Source organism: Melanerpes formicivorus, unplaced genomic scaffold (assembly GCF_026170545.1).
Source record: "Melanerpes formicivorus ecotype bairdi unplaced genomic scaffold, bMelFor1.0.p_v2 SCAF_65, whole genome shotgun sequence".
Lineage (NCBI taxonomy): Eukaryota > Metazoa > Chordata > Aves > Piciformes > Picidae > Melanerpes > Melanerpes formicivorus.
Window position 1 is genome coordinate 3,758,070 of NW_027142417.1, and position 20,802 is coordinate 3,778,871.

The 20,802-nt window shown below is 59.0% G+C and overlaps 1 long non-coding RNA gene across 2 annotated transcripts; it reads left to right on the top strand.

The window, feature by feature from the left end:
• Window positions 1-1,005: 1,005 nt before the first annotated feature.
• Window positions 1,006-5,126, top strand: LOC137453358 (uncharacterized). Of its 2 annotated transcripts, none has more exons than XR_010990334.1 (3): window positions 1,006-1,155; window positions 1,513-1,608; window positions 2,365-5,126. It is a non-coding gene; the product is annotated as an uncharacterized lncRNA (long non-coding RNA). The 2 variants fall into 2 exon arrangements; XR_010990335.1 differs by having other exon boundaries at window positions 2,414-5,126.
• The last annotated feature ends 15,676 nt before the right edge of the window (window positions 5,127-20,802 follow it).

Genomic DNA, 20,802 nt, shown 5'->3' on the forward strand with positions numbered 1-20,802 from the left:
GTCCAGACTGGTCTAGCCCTGGCTCCATACTGGTACATACTGGTCCCCCCTCTCTTCCTCTCCCCTCCCTTCCCCTTCCTTATTCCTTTCCCGCCCTCCCCTCCCCTTTTGCCGCCCACCCCTAACCCCTTTCCCGCCTTTGCGCTTTCCCCTCCCTCCTATTGGCCGCACCGCGCCAGAAGCTCCCTCCCCCTTTTAGCTTGGTGGGGGGAGGGGGCATGGCCAGCCACCCGCCTCCACTTCACTCCCTCCCTCCCTTATTTGGGGGGGGGCGTGGCCAGCCCCCCACCTCGCTTCTTCACTGTCCTCCCTTTGTGGGTGTGGCCAGCCGCCCTCCTCCGTTTCACTCTCCCTCCCTTATTTGGGAGGGGGCATGGCCAGCCAGTCCCATCGCAGTGCACTCCCAGTCCTTCCCATTCTCTCCCAGTTCCCTCCCATTCCCATTCCACTACACCCAGTTCCTCCTTGTCCTTTCCCACTCCCTTTCCATTACCCTTCCAGTGCCCTCCTAGTCCCTTCACTGTTCCCTACCAATTCCCTCCCAGTTTCCTCCCACTCCCTCCCAGTCCCCTCCAATTTCACTCAGGTCCTCCCAGTTCCCTCCAAGTCCCCTTCCAGTTTGACCCAGGCCCTTCCCAGTTCCTTCCCAGTCCCCTCCCATCCCTCCCATTCCCTACCACTGCCCTCCCTGTCAATCCCAGTCCACCCAAGCCCCTAACAGTCCATCCCAGTCCCTTTCATTCCCTTCCCAGTTCACTCAGTCCCATCCCAATCCCCTCCCTGTCCCTTCCCTGTCCCTTCCCAATCCCCTTACTGTCCCATCCCACTCCATCCCAGTCCCTGCCAGTCCCTCCCAGTCCATTCCCACTATGTCCCCTCCCTGTCCCTCCAAGTCCCCTACCATACTGTCCCACTCCCTTCCCAGTCCCCTCCCAGTCCCTCCCTGTTTATTCCTGTCCCTCCCAGTACCTCCCAATCCCTTCTAGTCCTATCCCAGTATGGGAGGAGACCAGTAGGGACCAGGAGGCACTGGGAGACATACCTGGACCAGCTGGAGGCATTGCTGGAGCCCTGGGAGACAACTGGAAGCAGCAGGAACTCAACTGGGAGCACTGGGAACAACTGGGAGACAACTGGGAGAGCACTGTGAGCACTGTGAGTATCTCCACATAACCCCCAGTGCCCCCCTCAGCCCCTCCAGACCTCCCCAAAGTCTTTCCAGAGTCTCTGAGTTCTTCCCAGTGCCATTCAGAGCCCTTCCCAGTACCTCCCAGTTGACCCTTAGAATTTTCCCAGTGCCCCCTCACTCTCCCCCAGTAACCCTCCCTGCCCCAGATCCTTCCACAGCCTCCCAGTGCCCCCCCAACTCCCTTCCAGAGACCTTCCACAGCCTCCCAGTCCTTGCCAGTACTGTCCTGAGACCCTCCCAGTGCCTCCCAGTCCTTTCCCAGTCTGGGAGGAAGCTGGCAGGGGCTGAGAGGCACTGGGAAGGACTGGGAGCCATACCTGCAGCACCTGGAGTCAGTTCTGGAGCCCTGGGAGACAACTGGAAGCAGCAGGAACTCAACTGGGAGCACTGGGAGGAACTGGGAGAGCACTGGGAGCACTGTGAGTATCTCCTCATGACCCCCAGTGCCCCCGAGCTCCTCCAGACCCCCTCCAGAGTCATTCCACAGTCTCTGAGTTCTTCCCAGTGCCATTCAGAGCCCTTCCCAGTACCTCCCAGTTAACCCTTATAGTTCTCCAGCGCCCCCTCACTCCCCCCAGTAACCCTCCCCCCCCCAGATCTTTTCACAGCCTCCCAGTACCTCCCAGTGCCCCCCCAGAGCCCTTAACAGCCTCCCTGTCCTTCACAGTACTGTCCTGAGCCCTTTCCAATTCCCTCCCTGATCCATCCCACTCTATCCCAGTCCCTTCCAACTCTTTTCCCTTCCCATTCCCTTCTTAGTTCCCTCCCAATCCCCTCCCACTGGCTCCCCACTCCCCTCCCAGTCCCGTCACAGTGCACTCCCAGTCCTTCCCAGTCTCTCCCAGTTCCCTCCCATTCCCATCCCAGTACACCCAGTTCCTCCCTGTCCTTCCCCACTCCCATCCCAGTCTCTTCCCAGTGCCCCCCTAGTCCATCCCAGCCCCTCCCAGTTCCTCCCATTCCATCCCAGTCCCTTCACAGTCCCCAACCAGTCCCTTCCCCATCCCTTTCCAGTCCCCTCCCAGTTCTACCTGCACTACCTGGCAAGAGCCCTGGTGGACAATTGGAAGCAGTAGCATCCCCACTGGGAGACAACTGGGAAACAACTGGGAGCACTGGGAGCGTGACCCAGGAATTCCCAGTACCCCCCTCAGCCCCCCATTTCCCTCCCACAGCCCTTTACAGCCTCCCAGTCCATCCCATTTTCTCCTACACCTTTCCCAGTCTGGGAGGAGACTGGTAGGGGCTGGAAGTTTCTGGGAGAGTCTGGGAGCCATACCTGCAGCACCTGGAGTCAGACCTGGAGCCCTGGGAGACAACTGGAAGCAGCAGGAACCCAACTGGGACAAAAGTGGGAGACAGCTGTGAAAGTCCCCTCCCAGTCCCTGCCAGTCCCTCCCAGTCCATTCCCACTATGTCCCCTCCCTGTCCCTCCACGTCCCCTCCCACACTGTCCCACTCCCTTCCAGTCCCTCCCTGTTTATTCCTGTCCCTCCCAGTACCTCCCAATCCCTTCTAGTCCTATCCCAGTATGGGAGGAGACCAGTAGGGACCAGGAGGCACTGGGAGACATACCTGGACCAGGTGGAGGCATTGCTGGAGCCCTGGGACACAACTGGAAGCAGCAGGAACCCAACTGGGACAAAAGTGGGAGACAGCTGTGAAAGTCCCCTCCCAGTCCCTGCCAGTCCCTCCCAGTCCATTCCCACTATGTCCCCTCCCTGTCCCTCCACGTCCCCTCCCACACTGTCCCACTCCCTTCCAGTCCCTCCCTGTTTATTCCTGTCCCTCCCAGTACCTCCCAATCCCTTCTAGTCCTATCCCAGTATGGGAGGAGACCAGTAGGGACCAGGAGGCACTGGGAGACATACCTGGACCAGGTGGAGGCATTGCTGGAGCCCTGGGACACAACTGGAAGCAGCAGGAACCCAACTGGGAGCACTAGGGGTCCCTGGGAGGAACTGGGAGACAACTGGGAGAGCACTGGGAGTATCTCCCCATGACCCCCAGTGCCCCCCTGAGCCCCTCCAGACCGCCCCAAAGTCTTTCCACAGTCTGAGTTCTTCCCAGTGCCATGTAGAGCCCTTCCCAGTACCTCCCAGTTAACCCTTAGACTTCCCCAGTGCCCCCTCACTCCCCCCACAGTAACCCTCCCCTCCCAGAGTCCTTTCACAGCCTCCCAGTACTCCCCACTACCTCCCAGTACCTTCCAGTAACCCCCAGTGCCCCCCTGAGCCCTCCCAGTTCCACCGAGGAAGTCCTTCCACAGCCTCCCAGTGACCCTCTGTACCCCACTGAGCATCCCCAATTCCCCCCCAGAGTCCTTCCACAGTCTCCCAGTACCTCCCCACTACTGTCCTGAGCCCCTCCCAGTGCCTCCCAGTCCTTTCCCAGTCTGGGAGGAGGCTGGCAGGGGCTGAGAGGCACTGGGAGGGACTGGGAGGGACTGGGAGCCATACCTGCAGCACCTGGAGTCAGTTCTGGAGCCCTGGGATACAACTGGAAGGATCAGGAACCTAACTGGGAGCACTGGGAGGAACTGGGAGACAACTGGGAGAGCACTGGGAGCACTGTGAGTATCTCCCCATAACCCCCAGTGACCCCTTCACCCCCTGCAGACTGCCCCAAAGTCTCTCCACAGTCTCTGAGTTTTTCCCAGTGCCATTCAGAGCCCTTCCCAGTACCTCCCAGTTAACCCTTATAGTTCTCCAGTGCCCCCTCACTCCCCCCCAGTAACTCTCCACCCCCAGAGTCCTTCCACAGCCTCCCAGTACCTTCTAGTACTTCCCAGTAACCCCCAGTTCCTCCTAGTACCTCCCAGTCTCACATAATCAACCAGGTTTGAAGAGACCTCAGATCTCATCAATTCCCTCCTATGTCTGCATCCCTATCCCCTCCTCACAATTAAACCATGGCTCCAGGTGCCACATCCAGTTCTTTTTTGGAACACCTCCAGGGATGGGGACTCCACCACCTCCCTGGGCAGCACATTCCAATGGCCAGTTCCTCTTTCTGGGATGAACTTTGTCCTCACCTCTAGCTTAAACCTTCCCTGGCACAGCCTGAGACTGTGTCCTCTTGTTCTGGTACTGGGTGCCTGGGTGAACAGACCAAACCCTACCTGGCTACAATCTGCCCTCAGGTAGTTGTAGAGAGCAAGAAGGTCTCCCCTGAGCCTCCTCTTCTCCAGGCTAAGCAACCCCAGCTCCCTCAGCCTTGCCTCACAGGGCTATGCTCCAGACCCCTCCCCAGCTTTGTTGCCCTTCTCTGGACACCTTCCAGCATCTCAACATCTTTCCTAAACTGAGGGGCCCAGGAACTGGACCCAGAACTCAAGGTGTGGCCTGACCAGTGCTGAGCACAGGGCAGAATGACCTCCCTGCTCCTGCTGGCCACACTGTTCCTGATGCAGGCCAGGATGTATTTGGCCTTCTTGGCCACCTGGGCACACTGCTGGCTCATGTTCAGCTGGTGTCAACCAGCACCCTCAGGTCCCTTTCTGCCTGGTTCCTCTCCAGCTAGTCTGACCCCAGCCTGTAGCAATGCCTGGGGTTGTTGTGGTAATGTGTAGAACCTGGCACTTGGATGTGTTCAATATCATGCCCTTGGACTCTGCCTGGAGGAAAGCAGAAAGTATGTATGGAAGGTTTCAGGACAGGAAAGAACAACAGGCTGCTGACGACGGAAGAATGGTCTGATGATAAAGAAGAGCTGACTGCAGTAAACAGCCTGAAGCGCGAGACAGAAGGACGCTCGCCTCCGTGCTGGAGAAGCTCAACCTGATATGGGATGAAGATAATAATGGAGAGCTGCATATCAAAGGAGAAAACTCAATTAGCAGCAGTGGTGCAAGAATGCCAGGGAATTGCTTAGCCTGCTTGATTTTTCCTACATACACTGCTTGTTCTGTACCACTAAACAATTCCTGCTTCACCAACCAGGGAGTCCATGCATGCTTTCCAAACTCTGCCCATCTGTCCAGCCTGTCAGGGTCCCTCTGCTGAGCTCTCCTACCTTCCAGCAGATCAACTCCTGCCCCCAGCTTGGTGTCATCTGCAAAGTTATTGATGATGGACTCGATCCCCTCATCCAGATCATCAATACAGATATTGAACAGGATGGGACCCAGCACTGATCCCTGGGGGACACCACTAGTGCCCGGCTGCCAGCTGCATGTGGCACCATTCACCACCACTCTCTGGGCCCAGGACTCCAGCCAGTTCCTAACCCAGCACAGAGTGCTCCTGTCCAGGATGTGGGCTGTCAGCTCAGCCAGGTGGTTGTTGTGGCAGACAGTGTCAAAGGCCTTGCTGAAGTCCGGGCAGACTACATCCACAGCCTTCCCCACACCTACCAGGCAGTCACCTGGGCATAGAAGGAGATCAGGTTGGTGAGGCAGGACCTGCCCCTCCCACCAAATCTTTGCTGGCTGGGCCTGAGCCCTTGCCCATCCTGCAGGTTTGCTGTGATTGCCCCCAGGATGATCTGCTCCATAGTCTTGCCAGGCACTGAGGTCAGGCTTACAGGCCTGGAGTTCCCAGGTTCTTCCCTCCAGCCCTTCTCGTGAATGGCATCACACTGGCAGCTTCCAGCCACCTGGGACCTCTGTGGTCATGCAGGACTGGTGGCAAATGTTGGACAGTGGCTTGGAGCTCATCTGCCAGAGCTCTCTGCCCTGGGATGGATCCCATCTGGTGCCATAGACTTGTGAGGGTCCCAGTGGTATCCCAGTCCCTCCCAGTTCTTTCCCAGTCCTTCTCAGTCACCCCTAGTCCTTCCAACTTCCATCCCAGTTCCTCCCGTTTCCTTCCCATTCCCTCCCATTCCCTTTGGAATTCCTCACAGTCCCTCCCATTCCTCTCCCGGTCCTTCCCAATCTCCTTCCAGTCCCTTCCCAGTCTCTCCCAGTCCCTTCTCAGTCCTGTCCCCATCCCCATCCCTCCCAATCCTCTCCCAGTCTCCTCCCAGTCCCATCCCAGTCACTCCCAGTCCCCTCCCAGTCTCTCCTAGTCCTTTCCCAGTTCCTCTCAATCCCTCCCAGTCTCCTTCTCATCTTGCAGCGTGGCAGATTTCCCGGAGTGGGAAAGCAGAGCCGCGCTCTCTTTGGTCAGTACAGTTTAGGTGGGAAGTGCTTCCACTGGCTCCATTGGTCCAGATCACCCCAGTTTGGGCTCTGTTTACTTTGGGGCCATTTGGGCCCATTTAGGGTCCTCTTTGGGACTTTTTTTCCCAGTTGTTCCCAGTCCCTTCCAGTTCCTTCGGAGCTCTCTCACAGTTCTCCCCAGTGCCTCCCACTTGAGCCTCCACTACCTCTTAGTCTCTACCAGTTTCCTCCCAGTTTTCTTTCAGTCTCTGACAGTTTCCTCCTCCTTCCCTCCCAGATTCCACCTCGTGCCCTCCCAGTCCCTCCCAGTTTCTTCCCAGTCGCTTCCAGTTCTCTGCCAGTCCTTTGGTGGGAGGAAACTGTTGGGACCGGGAGGGCACCGGGAGGAGGCCATTACTGTGTAGTTTGGTAATACTGACGGCTGCAGCTGGTGCTGAGCTAAACAGAATGATCACAGAAGGCTTTTGCTCTGAAGCCAGAGCTGCCTGCTGGCGGAACGAACGTTTTTCTGACAGCTCTTGGAGGAACATTTCTGTACAGGTGTTCCCCAGGGCTCCTCAGCTGCTCAGAACTCAACGTGTTGTCTTGGAGGGGAATAAAACCCATGGAAAGCTGAGCGTGAGGTGACAAAGCAGGCGCCGCCTCCCCCAGCGCGGCGCCGCCTCCCCCAGCGCGGCGCCGCCTCCCCCAGCGCGGCGCCGCCTCCCCCAGCGCGGCGCCGCCTCCCCCAGCGCGGCGCCGCCTCCCCCAGCGCGGCGCCGCCTCCCCCAGCGCGGCGCCGCCTCCCCCAGCGCGGCGCCGCCTCCCCCAGCGCGGCGCCGCCTCCCCCAGCGCGGCGCCGCCTCCCCCAGCGCGGCGCCGCCTCCCCCAGCGCGGCGCCGCCTCCCCCAGCGCGGCGCCGCCTCCCCCAGCGCGGCGCCGCCTCCCCCAGCGCGGCGCCGCCTCCCCCAGCGCGGCGCCGCCTCCCCCAGCGCGGCGCCGCCTCCCCCAGCGCGGCGCCGCCTCCCCCAGCGCGGCGCCGCCTCCCCCAGCGCGGCGCCGCCTCCCCCAGCGCGGCGCCGCCTCCCCCAGCGCGGCGCCGCCTCCCCCCAGCGCGGCGCCGCCTCCCCCAGCGCGGCGCCGCCTCCCCCAGCGCGGCGCCGCCTCCCCCAGCGCGGCGCCGCCTCCCCCAGCGCGGCGCCGCCTCCCCCAGCGCGGCGCCGCCTCCCCCAGCGCGGCGCCGCCTCCCCCAGCGCGGCGCCGCCTCCCCCAGCGCGGCGCCGCCTCCCCCAGCGCGGCGCCGCCTCCCCCAGCGCGGCGCCGCCTCCCCCAGCGCGGCGCCGCCTCCCCCAGCGCGGCGCCGCCTCCCCCAGCGCGGCGCCGCCTCCCCCAGCGCGGCGCCGCCTCCCCCAGCGCGGCGCCGCCTCCCCCAGCGCGGCGCCGCCTCCCCCAGCGCGGCGCCGCCTCCCCCAGCGCGATAAAAAGCGGGGCAGCCCCTCAGCTGTCTCTCTTTCCTTCTATGATACCACATGGGGGTGGGTCATGATGCAGGAGAGGAGCAGGTGAGTGAGGGGCGGGGGATGCTGCCCAAAAAAGCTGCCTGAATGCTCTCAGAGGGGATGAAAACCATGAAGAAAATGTAAGTGCTAGTGTGAGGTATTCCAGCAGAGAAAAAGCTGTGCTCTTAATCGAGAGATTGCAGAACAGTAGTAATGTCGATGCAAAAAGGCTTTGAAATGACTCTTATTTGCAAACTAAAAAACCCCACAAGACACACAAAACAAACATCACTGGTTTTATTTTTAGTTTCTTAATTTGAATGGGAAATCAAGGGGAATATAGAGGCATGTGGGGACCAATGGAAGGTCTCCTGTGGGTATTTTAGTCGGATGGTTAGGGTTAGTTGTGGTGGTAGGGGGAAAGCTTTGCAGTAGTGGCCTTTGTGGCGGGGGTCCAAATAACCCTAAATATCCAACTAATCCTTTGGGAGACTCTCCAGAGGCCCTCCTGATCCCTCTATGTGCCCCCAAATTCCCCTTTGATACCCCCAGGTGCACCTTAGGTGCCAACCGATCCCCTTAAGAGGGGTGGCAACACTGACCAGTTAGGGGCTTCTCTTGCCCCTGTGTGTGGGGAGCAGCTGAGTGGGGCCCTCTTTGAAGGTTTTTCCATTTGTATTGAAAACTAAGAAACAAAAAGAAAAAAACCCCAAAGAAACAAAGAAGGGAAACCCCCCCTCCTGTGACAGACAAAAAGGAAGGTCTACTGTTTTTATGTGATACACATGTTATATTTATGCTTTGAAACCCTGTTTTGCTCTCCCTAGAATTTGCTTTTACATTCCAGAAGCTCTCCTGTTTAAGTGGATGTAGAAGAATAGTATGATGTGGGAAGATGTTTTGGGATAGCTTTGGAAGACTATGGGGAAGATTTGCCTTTGCTCGAGTCAGAGAAAGCTATGTTTTGCCTTTGACTCTGAGAGTAATGTAAACACTTTGGAACCGAAGGAGAGAAACTGGGCAGAGTTTGGTTGGACGTGTTAAAATAGTTTTGTTGTTACGACCTACTGTATGCCTTAATTACATGTATGCCAGTAGAAAATGCCCAACTGAGATGTGCCACGTGTGCCTTCTGATTAGACTGTATAACTTTGCTGTATAATGTAATAAATGTCTTCAGCTGCTTACATCTGGCCCAGAAAGCACTGCTCGAAGTAATTAAAACATCAATACTACAACAAATGGTCACCCCGGACAGAGGTAAGCGACTGGGGAAACTGAGGGTCGGTGCCTCCTGTTGATGAGCACGTATGGGTAATCAATGAACAAAAGAAGATAACTTGATGCTCAGAGTCATTTACTTACATCTTGGAGGGAAGAAAAAGGGCAACAATGTAGAATGAAAAGACATGGGAGCGGGGAGGGATGGTGGCAACAAAAGTAAACAAAATTGTTACATCTTCCCTTACAACACAGGGACTAATTAAAGATTCTTTAGATCAATTAGCAGAGCATTATAAAGCTGTTACAATAGTAATGCCATTTCACCAGAACAAAGCTCTTCTCTGACATCTACGCCCCCCAGCCCCTCTCCCCCACCATGGCCACTAAGCTCACCTGCACCCCTGGAGCTGCAGTCACTGGCACCTGGCCAATAGCAACAGCAGCCCACTCCCCCCCTGCTGCCACTAACTCTTAAAAGTTTTTTCCATGTGTTTTAATTGTGGACAGAAGGGACACTTTAGGCAAAAAGCATGACTTGGGAGAAGATGACTGTCCTAGAAGCCTGTAAGAAACACTGATTGCCAGATACTTTTGTGTACTTTAGGAACTGCTGCTGTAAGTTGTATGCACCAACATCCAGCAATATGGAGTGAGAAGAGACAGTGGCATCTGCTACAAGCACCTTGAGTTTTAGGCTCAAAAACATCAATGTAGCTCAAAATTGCTGCTATTACCTCCTATGGAAGTCTCCATGCCTTCAGGGAATCCTACATTTGACCTGGAGGCTGCCTGGGAGGGCAGCTGGTGTGAATTCGGTGGCTTTCTCCCCACCCCCCTTTTCCCCCCCTCTCTTTGTCCCTATGGTGCCTTTGCTAGCCAGCTGCCTCCCCCCCCCCCATTTCTTCCCCCCTTTCTGATAACCTCTCTAGTCTATGAAAGTTGTGTTCTGATTTAAAGCAACAATGATTATTTCATTATTTCATTATTTCTGATTGTGATGTGTTTTAGAGATTTTTTTTTTCTGTTTTTAATAGTTGTTTTACCTGTAAGCATAATGAATAGTAAGTATTTAGTATTTATAAGTATTAAGTAATTATTGATTGTACTAAGGTACTAAGGTGTTAGGATAAGAGTTTGATCTAGGGATATTATAGAATGAGATTTTTTTTTCTTTGTATTCAAAATCGTTTTAAGAGAAGGATTATATATATTAAAAAAAAGATGCATATTTTATAACTAAGGTTGGATGTGTTCAAATAGTTTTATTGCAACCTATTGTATGCCTTAATTACACGTATGCCAGCAGAAAATGCCCAATTGAGATGTGCCACATGTGCCTTCTGATTAGACTATATGACTTTGCTGTATAATGTAATAAATGTCTTCAGCTGCTTACATCTGGCCCAGAAAGCACTGCTCGAAGTAAAACCTCTATACGACAGTGTTAATTTGTAAGAAGGGAGGCTTTGAAATGGGGTACGTGGGGTTCTCAAATATATAAATGTGCAGTGTGTATCTATAATATGCAAAGAGTGCTTTTTAAAAGTATCGATTTTGCTGTCGATTGGTTGTTTTTTATGTGAATGGAAAACCCTCTGAACAGAGGCTGGCTGAGCCTGATAGGAAAAATTAACCTTTTTGTATAAAATAAGAATTAACGTGGGAAAAGATTAACCCTTTATATAACCCTCGGCTGGGCTCGGCTCCCTTCGGCGGCTCGGCTGGGCTCGGCTCCCTTCGGCGGCTCGGCTGGGCTCGGCTCCCTTCGGCGGCTCGGCTGGGCTCGGCTCCCTTCGGCGGCTCGGCTGGGCTCGGCTCCCTTCGGCGGCTCGGCTGGGCTCGGCTCCCTTCGGCGGCTCGGCTGGGCTCGGCTCCCTTCGGCGGCTCGGCTGGGCTCGGCTCCCTTCGGCGGCTCGGCTGGGCTCGGCTCCCTTCGGCGGCTCGGCTGGGCTCGGCTCCCTTCGGCGGCTCGGCTGGGCTCGGCTCCCTTCGGCGGCTCGGCTGGGCTCGGCTCCCTTCGGCGGCTCGGCTGGGCTCGGCTCCCTTCGGCGGCTCGGCTGGGCTCGGCTCCCTTCGGCGGCTCGGCTGGGCTCGGCTCCCTTCGGCGGCTCGGCTGGGCTCGGCTCCCTTCGGCGGCTCGGCTGGGCTCGGCTCCCTTCGGCGGCTCGGCTGGGCTCGGCTCCCTTCGGCGGCTCGGCTGGGCTCGGCTCCCTTCGGCGGCTCGGCTGGGCTCGGCTCCCTTCGGCGGCTCGGCTGGGCTCGGCTCCCTTCGGCGGCTCGGCTGGGCTCGGCTCCCTTCGGCTCCTCGGCTCGGCTCCCTTCGGCTCCTCGGCTCGGCTCCCTTCGGCTCCTCGGCTCGGCTCCCTTCGGCTCCTCGGCTCGGCTCCCTTCGGCTCCTCGGCTCGGCTCGGCTCCCTTCGGCTCCTCGGCTCGGCTCGGCTCCCTTCGGCTCCTCGGCTCGGCTCGGCTCCCTTCGGCTCCTCGGCTCGGCTCGGCTCCCTTCGGCTCCTCGGCTCGGCTCGGCTCCCTTCGGCTCCTCGGCTCGGCTCGGCTCCCTTCGGCTCCTCGGCTCGGCTCGGCTCCCTTCGGCTCCTCGGCTCGGCTCGGCTCCCTTCGGCTCCTCGGCTCGGCTCGGCTCCCTTCGGCTCCTCGGCTCGGCTCGGCTCCCTTCGGCTCCTCGGCTCGGCTCGGCTCCCTTTGGCTCCGCATCATCTCAGTGTAGACTCTGCTGCTCTCTGGAGTTGTTTTGTCCCTGCTGCAGGACTCTGCCACGAGTCTGGGGGTGGGCAGCAGCGGGGGGGGGGGTGTGGATGTCGATTTGCCGCGGTCGGGAGCAGTCTGCTCCCAGTTCACGAGCTGTTCTCCTGTCTCTCCCAGCTCTTGCAGGCTGACCCCAATGCCCCCAGACTCGCCCAGCGATCCCAGGGTGAACCCAGCGCCACCCAGTCTCTGCCAGTGCTCCCGGGAACTGCAAAATCCCTCTCCAGTGCTCCCAGGAACGCAGTGAGTGACCTCCTGTCCCACGCGGTGCTGCCAGTAAAACCTCTCCGATCCCATTCTCGGTGATCTCCGAGCAACAACAGTGCTCCCAGGAACTCCAAGATCTCCCTCAAGGGCTCCCAGTACTGCAATGTGTTCTCCCAGTCCCCCCCAGTATTTCCCAGTCCCTTCCCAGTTTGTCCCTGTCCCTTCCAGCTTGTCCCAGTCTGTAACAATCGCTTTGCTATCCCTACCAAGTCCCTTCCCACACTGTCCCAGTCCCTTCCCAGTCCATTCCCAGTTTCATTCCCAGTCCTTTCCCACTGCATCCCAGTTCCTTCGCAGTACTCTCCCATTCCCAGCCAAGTCCCTTCCCAGTTCCCTTCCAGTCCCTCCCAATTTCTCCCACTACCTCCCAGTTCTTCTTAGTCCCTTGCCAGTCCCCTCCAGGTCCTTTCCAGTCCATCCCATTCCCACCCAGTCCCTTCCCCGTCCTATCCCAGTCCATCCCACTCCATCCCGGGCCCTCCCAGTCCCTTCCCATTCCCTTCCCATTCCCTTCCCAGTTCCCTCCCATTCCGTCCCAGTCCTTCCCAGTCTCTCCCCCCCCATTCCTGTCCCTCCCAGCCCCTCCCATTCCCTCCCCGTCCCCTTCCAGTCCGCCCAGTGCCCTCCCAGTCATTCCCAGTTCCTCCCATTCCCTCTCAGTCCCCTCCTGGTCCATTCCCAGTGCCCTCCCATTCCCTCCCCGTCCCCTCCCATTTCACTCTGGTCCTCCCAGTGCACTCCCAGTCCCCTCCCACTTTGTCCCAGTTCCCTCCCTGTCCCTTCCCAGCCCCTTCCCAGTCCCTCCCACTCCATCCCAGTCCCTCCCATTCCCTCCTGTTCCACCCAGTCCCTCCCGCTCCCCTCACTGTCCCTTCCCAGTTCCCTCCCAGTCCGTCCCAGTGCCCTCCCCATACCTTCCCAGTCTCTTCACAGTTCCCTCCCAGTTTCGCCCAGGCCCTTTCCAGTCCCTCCCAGCAAGCTCCCAGTCCTGCCCTGTCCCTCCCAATTCCCTCCCAGTCCACCCAGTCCCTCCCACTCCCCTCCCAGTTCCCTCCCAGTTTGTCCCAGGCCCTTACCAGTCCATTCTCACTTTCCTCCCTGTCCCCTCCCAGTCCGTTCCCAGTGCACTCCCGGTCCCCTCCCAGTGCACTCCCGGTCCCCTCCCAGTGCACTCCCGGTCCCCTCCCAGTGCACTCCCGGTCCCCTCCCAGTGCACTCCCGGTCCCCTCCCAGTGCACTCCCGGTCCCCTCCCAGTGCACTCCCGGTCCCCTCCCAGTGCACTCCCGGTCCCCTCCCATTCTCTTCCAGTCCCCTCCCATTCTCTTCCAGTCCCCTCCCATTCTCTTCCAGTCCCCTCCCATTCTCTTCCAGTCCCCTCCCATTCTCTTCCAGTCCCCTCCCATTCTCTTCCAGTCCCCTCCCATTCTCTTCCAGTCCCCTCCCATTCTCTTCCAGTCCCTCCAAGCCCCTCCCTGTCCATCCCAGTCCCCTCCCGGTCTGTTCCCATTCCCTTCCCAGTGCCCTCCAAGGCCCTTCCCAGTCCCTTCGCATTCCCCACCCAGTGCTTTCCCAGTCCTTCCCAGTCCCTACAAGCCCCTCGCTATCCATCCCAGTCCCTTCCCAATCCCCTCCCATTTTACTCAGGCCTTCCCACTCTCTTCCCATACCCTTTGCAGAGTACGTCATCCCCTCCCAGTTCCTTCCCAGTCCCATCGCAATCCCCTCCCAGTCTCCTCCCACTCTGTCCCAGGCCTTTCCCAGTCCCTTCTTAGTTCCATCCCAGTCCCCTCCCAGTGCCTTCCCGGTCCCCTACCAGTTTGTCCCAGTGCCCTCACTGTCCGTTCCCAGTCCCTTCAGAGTTCCCTCCCAGTCACCTCCCAGTTTCTCTCTGTCTCATTCCAGTCCCCCCCCAGTCCCCTGCCAGTGCCCTCCAAGTCCCCTCCCAGATTGTCACAGGCCCTTCCCAATCCCTTCAAAGTTTATCCCAGTGCCTACTCAGTTCCATCCCAGTCCATCCCACTCCACCCAGTCTCTCCCACTCCCCTCCCAGTCCCTTTGCATTACCCTTCCAGTTCCCTCCCACTTCCCTCCCAGTCCCCTTCCCGTTCCCTTCCCGTTCCCTTCCCGTTCCCTTCCCGTTCCCTTCCCGTTCCCTTCCCAGTTCCCTTCCCAGTTCCCTTCCCAGTTCCCTTCCCAGTTCCCTTCCCAGTTCCCTTCCCAGTTCCCTTCCCAGTTCCCTTCCCAGTCCCCTTCCCAGTCCCCTTCCCAGTCCCCTTCCCAGTCCCCTTCCCAGTCCACCCATTTCCTCCCAGTCCCTTTCCAGTCCCTTCCCAGGCCCTCCAAGTTTCCTCCCACTCCCTCCCAGTCCCCTCCCAGTCCTTCCAAGTGCCCTCCCAGGTCCTATAAGTCCCCTCCCACTTAGTTCTTGGCCCTTCCCAGTTTGTCCCAGGCCCTTCTCACTCCCCTCCTTGTCCTCTCCTTGTCCTCTCCTTCTTCCCTCCTTCTTCTCTCCTTGTCCTTTCCATGTCCCTTCCTTTTCCCTTCCCAGTTCCATCCCAGTCCCCTCCCACTTAGTTCCAGGCCCTTCCCTGTCCCTTCTCAGCTCCCTCCTGCTCCCTCCCTGTCCCTTCCCGCTCCCTCCCTGTCCCTTCCCGCTCCCTCCCTGTCCCTTCCCGCTCCCTCCCTGTCCCTTCCCGCTCCCCTCCCTGTCCCTTCCCGCTCCCCTCCCTGTCCCTTCCCGCTCCCCTCCCTGTCCCTTCCCGCTCCCCTCCCTGTCCCTTCCCGCTCCCCTCCCTGTCCCTTCCCGCTCCCCTCCCTGTCCCTTCCCGCTCCCCTCCCTGTCCCTTCCCGCTCCCCTCCCTGTCCCTTCCCGCTCCCCTCCCTGTCCCTTCCCGCTCCCCTCCCTGTCCCTTCCCGCTCCCCTCCCTGTCCCTTCCCGCTCCCCTCCCTGTCCCTTCCCGCTCCCCTCCCTGTCCCTTCCCGCTCCCCTCCCTGTCCCTTCCCACTCCCCTCCCTGTCCCTTCCTTGTCGTCCTCCATGTCGCTTCCTTGTCCCTTTCTTGTCGCCTCCTTGTCGCCTCCGTGTTGCTTCCTTGTCCCTTCTTTGTCCCTTCCCAGTCCCCTCCCAGTCCACCCAGTTCCTCCCAGTCCCTTTCCAGTCCCTTCCCAGGCCCTCCAAGTTTCCTCCCACTCCATCCCAGCCCCTCCCATTCCTTCCTGGTCCTTCTCAGTGCCCTCCTAGGTCCTCCCAGTTCCCTCCAAGTCCCCTCCCAGTTAATTCCAGGCCCTTCCCAGTCCCTTCCCAGTTTGTCCCAGTCCCTTCTCAGGTCCCTGCCAGTCCCATCCCAATCCCCTCCCAGTCCCTTCCCACTGCCCTTCCTTGTGCATTCCCAGTTCCCTCCCAGTTTGTCCCAGGACCTACCCAGTCCCTTCTCAGTCCCTCCCAGGCCCTTTCCAGTTCCTTCCCAGGCCCTCCCATTCCCTCCCAGTTCCCTCCAAGTCCCCTCCCACTTAGTTCCAGGCCCTTCCCAGTCCCTTCCCAGTTTGACCCAGTCTATCCCAGTCCACCCATTCCCTCCCACTCTCCCCCACTCCCTTCCCAGTCCCTTTCCAATACCCTCTCACTCCCCTCCCGCTCCCTTTCCATTAGCCTTCCAGTGCCCTCCCAGTCGCCTCCCAGTTTGTCCCAGTCCCTTTCCTGGCCCTCCCAGTTTCCTACCAGTCCCTCCCATTCCCTTCCGGTCCCCTCCCAGTCCACCCAGTTTCTCCCAGGCCCCTCCCAGTCTCTTCCCATTCCCTTTCCAGTGGTCACCCAGTCTTTCCCAGTACCCTCCCAGTCCCTCCCAGTGCCCTCCCATTTCACTCGGGTCCTCCCACTTCCCTCCAAGTCCGCTCCCAGTGTGTCCCAGTCCCTTCCCAGTTTGTCCCAGTCCCTTCCCACTCCCCTCCCTGTCCATTCCTTGTTACTTCCCAGTTCCCTTCCAGTCCCCTCCCAGTTTGTCCCAGTCCCCTCCCTGTCCATTCCTTGTCCCTTCCCAGTTCCCTTCCAGTCGCTTCCCAATCCCCTCCCAGTCGCTTCCCAGTTCCCTCCAAGTCCCCTCCCAGTTAGTTCCAGGCCCTTCCCAGTCTCACAGTCTCACAGTATCACTAAGGTTGGAAGAGACCTCAAGGATCATCGAGTCCAACCTGTCACCACAGACCTCACGACTAAACCATGGCACCAAGTGCCACATCCAATCCTCTCTTGAGCACCTCCAGGGATGGTGACTCCACCACCTCCCTGGGCAGCACATTCCAATGGTGAATGACTCTCTCAGTGAATAACATTCTTCATAGTTTCATAGTTTCATAGTTTCATTCAGGGTTGGAAGGGACCACAAGGATCATCTAGTTCCAACCCCCCTGCCATGGGCAGGGACACCCCACACTAGATCAGGCTGGACAGAGCCTCATCCAGCCTGCTCTTAAACACCCCCAGGGACGGGGCCTCGACCGCCTCCCTGGACAACCCATTCCAGGGTTTCACCACTCTCATGGTGAAGAACCTCCTCCTCACATCCAGCCTGAATCTCCCCACCTCCAGCTTCATTCCATTCCCCCTAGTCCTATCACTACCTGATATCCTGAGAAGTCCTTCCCCAGCCTTCCTGTAGGCCCCCTTCAGATACTGGAAGGCGACAATTAGGTCACCTCGGAGCCTTCTCTTCTGCAGACTGTACAGCCCCAACTCCTTCAGCCTGTCCTCATAGGAGAGGTGCTCCAGCCCTCTGATCATCCTCGTGGCCCTTCTCTGGACACGTTCCAGCACCTCCACATCCCTCTTGTAATAGGGGCTCCAGAACTGGACACAGTACTCCAGGTGGGGTCTCACCAGGGCTGAGTAGAGGGGGAGGATCACCTCCCTCGACCTGCTAGCCACACTTCTCCTGATGCAGCCCAGGATCTGATTGGCTTTGTGGGCTGCAAGTGCACACTGAGAGCTCATGTTGAGCTTTTTGTCCACCAGCACCCCCAAGTCTCTCTCCTCAGGGCTATCCTCCAGCCAGTCACTGCCTAGCCTGTATTTGTGCCTGGGATTGCCTCGACCCAGATGCAGGACCCTGCACTTGCTCTTATTGAACTTCATGAGGTTGGCCTGTGCCCACCTCTCCAGCCTGTCAAGGTCCCTCTGGATGGCCTCCCTTCCCTCCAGCGTGTCTGCTGCACCACACAGCTTGGTGTCATCAGCAAACTTGCTGAGGGTGCACTCAATGCCACTGTCCATGTCCCCCACAAAGATGTTGAATAAGATAGGTCCCAGGACTGATCCCTGAGGGACTCCACTTGTCACTGGCCTCCACTGGGACATGGAGCCATTGACAGCCACTCTTTGGGTGCGGCCATCAAGCCAGTTCCTTATCCATCTAGTGGTCCACCAATCAGACCCAAAAGTCCCTTCAAAGTTTATCCCAGTGCCTACTCAGTTCCATCCCAGTCCATCCCACTCCACCCAGACTCTCCCACTCCCCTCCCAGTCCCTTTGCATTACCCTTCTAGTTCCCCCACACTTTCCTCCCAGTCCCTTCCCAGTTTGTCCCTATCCCTTCCCTATCCCTTCCCTGTCCCTTCCCTGTCCCTTCCCTGTCCCTTCCCTGTCCCTTCCCTGTCCCTTCCCAGTCCCCTCCCAGTCCCCTCCCAGTCCCCTCCCAGTCCCCTCTCAGTCCCCTCTCAGTCCACCCATTTCCTCCCAGTCCCTTTCCAGTCCCTTCCCAGGCCCTCCATGTTTCCTCCCACTCCCTCCCGGTTCCCTCCCAGTCCTTCCAAGTGCCCTCCCAGGTCCTCCAAGTCCCTTCCCACTTAGTTCCAGGCCCTTCCCAGTTTGTCCCAGTCCCTTCTCACTCCCCTCCCAGTCCCTTCTCACTCCCCTCCCAGTCCCTTCTCACTCCCCTCCCAGTCCCTTCTCACTCCCCTCCCAGTCCCTTCTCACTCCCCTCCCAGTCCCTTCTCACTCCCCTCCCAGTCCCTTCTCACTCCCCTCCCAGTCCCTTCTCACTCCCCTCCCAGTCCCTTCTCACTCCCCTCCCAGTCCCTTCTCACTCCCCTCCCACTCCCCTCCCACTCCCCTCCCACTCCCTTCCCACTCCCTTCCCACTCCCTTCCCACTCCCTTCCCACTCCCTTCCCACTCCCTTCCCACTCCCTTCCCACTCCCTTCCCACTCCCTTCCCACTCCCTTCCCACTCCCTTCCCACTCCCTTCCCTGTCCCCTCCTTGTCCCCTCCTTGTCCCCTCCTTGTCCCCTCCTTGTCCCCTCCTTGTCCCCTCCTTGTCCCCTCCTTGTCCCCTCCTTGTCCCCTCCTTGTCCCCTCCTTCTCCTCTCCTTGTCCTTTCCATGTCCCTTCCTTTTCCCATCCCAGTCCCCTCCCAGTTTGTCCCAGGCCCTTTCCAGCCCCTTCCCAGGCCCTCCCAGTTTCCTCCCACTCCCTCCCTGTTCCCTCCCAGTCCTTCCAAGTGCCCTCCCAGGTCCTCCAAGTCCCCTCCCACTTAGTTTCAGGCCCTTCCCAGTCCCTTCTCAGTTCCCTCCCACTCCCCTCCCTGTCGCTTCCCACTCCCCTCCCTGTCCCTTCCCACTCCCCTCCCTGTCCCTTCCCACTCCCCTCCCTGTCCCTTCCCACTCCCCTCCCTGTCCCTTCCCACTCCCCTCCCAGTCCCTTCCCACTCCCCTCCCTGTCCATTCCTTGTCCCTTCCCAGTTCCCTTCCAGTCGCTTCCCAATCCCCTCCCAGTCGCTTCCCAGTTCCCTCCAAGTCCCCTCCCAGTTAGTTCCAGGCCCTTCCCAGTCCCTTCAAAGTTTATCCCAGTGCCTACTCAGTTCCATCCCAGTCCATCCCACTCCACCCAGACTCTCCCACTCCCCTCCCAGTCCCTTTGCATTACCCTTCTAGTTCCCCCACACTTTCCTCCCAGTCCCTTCCCAGTTTGTCCCTATCCCTTCCCTATCCCTTCCCTGTCCCTTCCCAGTTCCCTTCCCAGTCCCCTCCCAGTCCCCTCTCAGTCCACCCATTTCCTCCCAGTCCCTTTCCAGTCCCTTCCCAGGCCCTCCATGTTTCCTCCCACTCCCTCCCGGTTCCCTCCCAGTCCTTCCAAGTGCCCTCCCAGGTCCTCCAAGTCCCCTCCCACTTAGTTTCAGGCCCTTCCCAGTCCCTTCTCAGTTCCCTCCCACTCCCCTCCCAGTCCCTTCCCACTCCCCTCCCAGTCCCTTCCCACTCCCCTCCCAGTCCCTTCCCACTCCCCTCCCTGTCCATTCCTTGTTACTTCCCAGTTCCCTTCCAGTCCCCTCCCAGTTTGTCCCAGTCCCCTCCCTGTCCATTCCTTGTCCCTTCCCAGTTCCCTTCCAGTCGCTTCCCAATCCCCTCCCAGTCGCTTCCCAATCCCCTCCCAGTCGCTTCCCAGTTCCCTCCAAGTCCCCTCCCAGTTAGTTCCAGGCCCTTCCCAGTCCCTTCAAAGTTTATCCCAGTGCCTACTCAGTTCCATCCCAGTCCATCCCACTCCACCCAGACTCTCCCACTCCCCTCCCAGTCCCTTTGCATTACCCTTCTAGTTCCCCCACACTTTCCTCCCAGTCCCTTCCCAGTTTGTCCCTATCCCTTCCCTATCCCTTCCCTGTCCCTTCCCAGTTCCCTCCCAGTCCCCTCCCAGTCCCCTCTCAGTCCACCCATTTCCTCCCAGTCCCTTTCCAGTCCCTTCCCAGGCCCTCCATGTTTCCTCCCACTCCCTCCCGGTTCCCTCCCAGTCCTTCCAAGTGCCCTCCCAGGTCCTCCAAGTCCCTTCCCAGTTTGTCCCAGTCCCTTCTCACTCCCCTCCCAGTCCCTTCTCACTCCCCTCCCAGTCCCTTCTCACTCCCCTCCCAGTCCCTTCTCACTCCCCTCCCAGTCCCTTCTCACTCCCCTCCCAGTCCCTTCTCACTCCCCTCCCAGTCCCTTCTCACTCCCCTCCCAGTCCCTTCTCACTCCCCTCCCAGTCCCTTCTCACTCCCCTCCCAGTCCCTTCTCACTCCCTTCTCACTCCCTTCTCACTCCCTTCTCACTCCCTTCTCACTCCCTTCTCACTCCCTTCTCACTCCCTTCTCACTCCCTTCTCACTCCCTTCTCACTCCCTTCTCACTCCCTTCTCACTCCCTTCTCACTCCCTTCTCACTCCCTTCTCACTCCCTTCTCACTCCCTTCTCACTCCCTTCTCACTGCCTTCTCACTCCCCTCCTTGTCCCCTCCTTGTCCCCTCCTTGTCCCCTCCTTGTCCCCTCCTTGTCCCCTCCTTGTCCCCTCCTTGTCCCCTCCTTGTCCCCTCCTTGTCCCCTCCTTTTCCCATCCCAGTCCCCTCCCAGTTTGTCCCAGGCCCTTTCCAGCCCCTTCCCAGGCCCTCCCGGTTCCCTCCCAGTCCTTCCAAGTGCCCTCCCAGGTCCTCCAAGTCCCCTCCCACTTAGTTTCAGGCCCTTCCCAGTCCCTTCTCAGTTCCCTCCCACTCCCCTCCCTGTCCCTTCCCACTCCCCTCCCTGTCCCTTCCCACTCCCCTCCCTGTCCCTTCCTTGTCGTCCTCCATGTCGCTTCCTTGTCCCTTTCTTGTCGCCTCCTTGTCGCCTCCGTGTTGCTTCCTTGTCCCTTCTTTGTCCCTTCCCAGTCCCCTCCCAGTCCACCCAGTTCCTCCCAGTCCCTTTCCAGTCCCTTCCCAGGCCCTCCAAGTTTCCTCCCACTCCATCCCAGCCCCTCCCATTCCTTCCTGGTCCTTCCCAGTGCCCTCCCAGGTC